Here is a 5,485-nt window from a genome sequence, read left to right as displayed (position 1 = left end):
CAGAGGATTCCCCCTGTATGCGCGGGGCTGAGAGCCAGCCTCCGTACGGGTGTTGGGGGCGGGAAGCCCACAACCCCACCTCTTCCCTAGGGTTGGAAGTGGCTTTCTCTACCCGGAGCTACAATTTTCATAGTTACCTGGGAAGAAGGATTGAAAGTTAAACCTCTTTGAGAACTATAGCTCTGCAAGGGGAACAGGTACCCTCTCCTCACAACATTCAGCTCTCTTAACAAACTACAGCTCCCAGAATTCTTTATTTCATTTCATAAAATTTATTGATTGGGGGGGGGACCCCTCAAAAAGGTTTTTTATTTAGAAGTGTGTTTGCATGTGCAGACATTTGCCATCGCTTTTGTGCCAGTGTCCCACATCTGATTTGTCACAGGGTAGCAAATCATTTAGGCCACATTCACACCTCACATATCATAGATAACACTGAGTAAAAGCTATGAAAGATCAAACAGAACTTCACGCAAGCTTGCCCTCGATCTCTTTTAGGATTTAGCTAAATCACTACAATCATATAAATGTATTATGATGAAATGGCAGAAATGACCGGAAGAATCAGAAATCAGGAAGACCAAAATTTTAATAAGGACTGGGGAAAATTTATAATTTATCTTAAATATCATTGTAAACAGTTTAAAATCATTAGTAGGATTGGAATGACACTTGTTGTTTAATGGTGGATTTTGGATATAATGGAGATGTAAAAGATTTGGATTATTATAAAAGATGCAGGAGGAAATGATTAACAATAAGACCCACAAACGGGAGGAGGGGAGTCCAGGAGATTCTTTGGAATCTTGTTTTTATGATGTACAGTGGTGCCCCGCAAGACGAATGCCTCGCAAGACAAAAAACTCGCTAGACGAAAGGGTTTTGCGGTTTTTGAGCTGCTTCGCAAGACGAATTTCCCTATGGGCTTGCTTCGCAAGACGAAAACGTCTTGCAAGTTTGTTTCCTTTTTCTTAACACCGTTAATAAGTTGCGACTTGACTTCGAGGAGCAACTCATAGAATGCGGTGTGGTAGCCTTTTTGAGGTTTTTGGTGATTTTTGAAGCTTTTCCAAAACTTTTCCGACACCGTGCTTCGCAAGACGAAAAATTCGCTAGACGAAAAAACTCGTGGAACGAATTAATTTCGTCTTGCGAGGCACCACTGTATGTTGGATATGTGATTGTAAAACATTGAATTGAAAAACCAAATAAATTTACAAAACAACAACAACAACAACAGAAATGTTGCTGTTATTGACAAAACAAAGCATTTCATTAGTATTATTTATGTTGCAGGATGTCTCGGCTGCTGCCTCCATCAGCTGCTCTGATCAACATGAAAGGATGCTGTTTCCAAGGTGATAGCTCTAGAGCTTTGAGGATGGAATGCTCAGAAGGGCTTCATTCCCTGAAGCACAGCAATGCTGGGACTATGATACCTCCAGGTTCAGGCTGTGTGGTGTCTACAGGTCCAGTGTGTCCAGAACTTTCCCCTCTTTGCTAATCTTGCTGGATTAGTTGGTATCTGTATAGCGATTACTGAGAAGTATGATGGGCTGCAGTTATCAGCTCTGAAATGTCTAGCAACCAGGCGCTCCACTTATTTTGGAACGAGAGAGAGAAAAGCTCTGGAGGGGAGGACCCGAACCACTGGTTTCAAATGACGAAAAAATGAGATGAAATTTTTATTTTTATTTTGTCCCTGGGCATTTAATGGAGAGGCAAGATCTGTTGGAGTGTTAATGCTATGAGCCCCTCCATCCTATGTTCAGACTACTGCTGCCACACACACACAAACACACACACACACACACACACACCAAACCCGTCATCTGTCCTAGAAAAACTTGAACATCTCATTTCTTCTCATGAGAGCATGGTGGCCATCTTGGGTGCCGTGATAGTGCATGATTTCGAGATCATGGTAAAAGCACATTTTTCAGGGCTGCGATGTTGTTTGGCACTCCCAAAATGCAAGTTTTGGGGCACAGTGCCCCCCAAAGCACTTTTATCATGGGGAAATCATGGCTCAGCATGGCGAGAATAAACGGGAAAAGGGTGTCCCAGATGGTAGCGTCCCAGTTTTTCCCTTTGATGTGTTAGAGGGTATGTCACAGACATACATAAACCCATATGTAGCCTAAAGACACCTTCATTCCACAGAAACTTGATTCCACATTGGGTAAGCTCTGGAGTCTCTCACACCTCAGAGATTGAGGAGTGTGCAGCAATATATATTCAGGAAAGCTTGGCTGTTTACTCTGTAATGACAAGATATGAAGGCTAGAGCTGAGAGTCATTTCACAAGATGTGTGAATCAAAGAACTGGCCGTGTTTTCAAACAACTCAGTGCGCCGTAGCCCTTGAATGCACAGTTTTTAATCTTACCTGCCAACTTCTCTGCCTTCATTCTTCTGCGGTCAGACCCAGAAACAAATGAGCAAAAGCCCGGTGAAAAGGGATATTTTTCATCTGCTCTCGGGGCTGATAGGATGCCTCCCTTTAATGTACAGTTGAAATACACAAATGCAAACCTCCCTTTGGGGAGAGGAGGAGGAGAGAGAAAAATATATATCACTCAATGCATACTCCACTAAACAAAAACAAATGGCCCTGAAGTAAGATCTTTCTTCAGGGGGTCCCATTGTTTTATGAAACCCGCCCTGAAAATGTATTAATCTCATAGCTGAATGGGGGGGGGGGGAGTGTGTGACAACAAAGGATCAACTTTCCATGGTATTTCCCCCCCCCCACACACACCATGGTTCTCTGAAAGTTTGTTCTTCTAATTGATTTATTCTGTTAGTAGGTGGTGCGTTACGTTTGTTTGAAATGCCTCTAGTGGGTTCATTTGGAGCGTCTGGCCTGACATAAACCAGACGCATTGGCTGCCTGTGTTTTGTGGAAATGGACTTAAATTCTGCAGGCAAATTTGCTGCTTTTTTATATCCATTTTTTACAAGGCTCCTGGGAGCCGGGGGAAATTCTGCGGACCTTCACCGTACAGCGTTGTCTGTTTCGTCACTGTGTACGTTATCAACATCCCCTGAGCCTGGGAATAATTCTTCATGCTTCCAGTGTTATGATCTTCTCTTCCTCTCTTCTTGGGACAGTTTTGCTCAGGCCTCTCCCTCTGGTCCTTAGGTCACGATCCTCCCAGACCACAACTTCTCTCCAGCTGTGCTCTGCTGTCCTCTTTGAGAGTTGTTCCCCGGCCTTGCACAATAACCATGTCTCTTGTTGGCTTGAATGTTTGCGTTCGTGGGCTTGTGCGTGATATTGCTTGAAATGCATGGTGCAGATGGGGCCTTGGCTAGTTAGAGAAAGGCCCCATCTGCACGATGCATTTTGTAATAATAAAATTGAAGGTCTTATATATATAATAAATGTTCATAAATGTACCAACCAAGCACGTACATAGATCAGCAGAGGAAGACTGACCTGAAAACATTTTGACTCCCAAGCTGACCAAATGTTTCTCTGCAAGGAGGGAGGAGGTGAAAAAACCTTCCTTGTTACAGAAATTGGGTAATCACCATTTCAAAGGAATGGGCAGACTACCAGGAAAGGCAATCAGATAAGGCATTATCAGATAACCTAACAGACAGGAAAAACAACAACATTCAAATTTCTGTTGTAGACCACCTTTTCTGTGATGTAGGTATGATGTTTGTGGGGGGTGGTCTTGGGTTACACCCCTTCTGTGATGTATGTATGATGTATGGAGGGGTGGTCTTGAGCTCCAGGGACGGCAGTTTAAAATGTCTATATAAGGGCAGGCACACCTTTGTTCTGGGTCCTCCTCCATCCTCCTGCGTGTGAGGGCAGTACCCTGCTGCAACAGCTTTAATAAGTATCAGGCTTACTAGCTGCTTTGCTTCTCAATATTCTCTGGTTGGCCTCTGTTATTTTCTCCTACCAATAGGGAACCCACGTAAGGACTCTATGCGGGCTCTTGGATACCCCATAAGGGAAAAAGGACAGATTTTGTTTACAACAATTTAAAGCAGGATTGTACCATGTTGTCCCACAAAGAATCATGGGAACTGTAGTCCATTAAGGGTTGAGAGTTGTTAGGTGACTCCTTTTACCCTGACAAGATACAATTTTCAGAGTGGTTTAATAAACAAACTCTCTTCCAACCCCAACCCCCTCTTCTTTAGTGGAAGGGCAGTGGCTCAATGGTAGAGAATTTGCTCTACATGCAGAACATTCCAGGTTCAATTCCTGGCAATGTCCCCTGTCTAAAAGGTGCTGCCAGTCTGTGTAGACAATACTAGGCTAGGTGAGCTAATGGTCAGTTTCAATATAAGGAAGTTTCTTTATTTTATTTTAGAACCATGAAGACTGGGAACATATTTTATTTCTAAGGAACGGCTGAAGAATGGTAGTTGAGCATCTGGTTCAATTCCTGGCATCTCTAGGTAGGGATGGAAAGAACTTCTGCCCCAAACTCCAGAAAACAGCTGTAGACAATCCTAAGCTAGATGGATGCAGTGGCATGACATGGGAGAGGGGGCAAAGGAACAGTTGTCCTGGGTGCAAAATTGTTAGAGGGTGCAAATTTTCAACACCCAGCAGTGCCTCAATACAGCTGCATGCTTCCATCACTAGACTCTGTTGAAAACGGCTTCTCCATGCAAACCAGGAAGTGACCTCTCCAGACAACGGAACAACTCATATTATCTCTGCGGCTGAAACCACCTGGGTGACACAGATGCCGTTAAGCAGTTGAATGTGCATGTGTACTCTGTCCGTTTCCATTTCTCCCAACCGCGTGGCCCCGGGCACTGGCAACCTGCACTATGCCACTGGATGGACCAATGGTCTGGCTTGGTGTAGGGTGGCTTCTTACATTCCCATGTTAGTCCTATGGATGGAACCCAGAGGCAGCTTTTGCCTAACAGTGACTTTGGAGAGGAAGCAATGATGCCTAGATCATGTGGTACCCTTGACTCTCCCTGTATCATTAAAAACTAAATATTTTCCCATCCCACCACATGGATGAGATTCATTCTCTCTCTCTCTCTCTCTCTCTCTCTCTCTCTCTCTCTCTCTCTCTCTCCCTCTCTCCCCCCTCCCTCCCTCCCTCCCTCCCTCCAATAGATCAGTCTTCATCAAAGCCTTAGGATGTAATTAAGAGCCTAGGGACTTCAATCCAGGTCAAGCTGATGGAATCTCATAGATGATCTCTTCAGTGGCCTAGCTGGTTCGATGGACTCATGCCCAAGAATTATTTCATGCACCAGAGCAGATGGATGCCTTAGGATTTATTGTCCACCTCAAAAAAAGAAAGACAAGAAAAGGCTCGTGTTGCTTTCAACTTCTTTGACAAACCACAGGCTACATCTAAAGGAGGGGGGGGAATTGCACAGCTCAGCTGAAGAGTGAGGAGTTCACTTGGTTGTGTGTCCTGCAGCTAGGACAGTGGTGAATATTTATTCATCTTGTTTTCAGGAGAGAACCTGTATGTGTGAGGCTGTTC

At 44.2% G+C, this 5,485-nt stretch overlaps 1 long non-coding RNA gene across 1 annotated transcript; it reads left to right on the top strand.

Annotated features, from left to right (window-relative positions):
* The first annotated feature begins 1,422 nt into the window (after positions 1 to 1,422).
* LOC310695031 lies at positions 1,423 to 5,274 on the top strand. Its single transcript, XR_014519876.1, has 3 exons — positions 1,423 to 2,106; positions 4,337 to 4,424; positions 5,107 to 5,274. It is a non-coding gene; the product is annotated as an uncharacterized lncRNA (long non-coding RNA).
* The last annotated feature ends 211 nt before the right edge of the window (positions 5,275 to 5,485 follow it).

The sequence above is a fragment of the Podarcis liolepis genome, assembly GCF_965112155.1.
Source record: "Podarcis liolepis genome assembly, chromosome: 15".
NCBI classification, from domain to species: Eukaryota; Metazoa; Chordata; class Lepidosauria; order Squamata; family Lacertidae; genus Podarcis; species Podarcis liolepis.
Note: the sequence above shows the minus strand (reverse complement) of the source record. Positions and strands in the feature narration are given on the sequence as shown.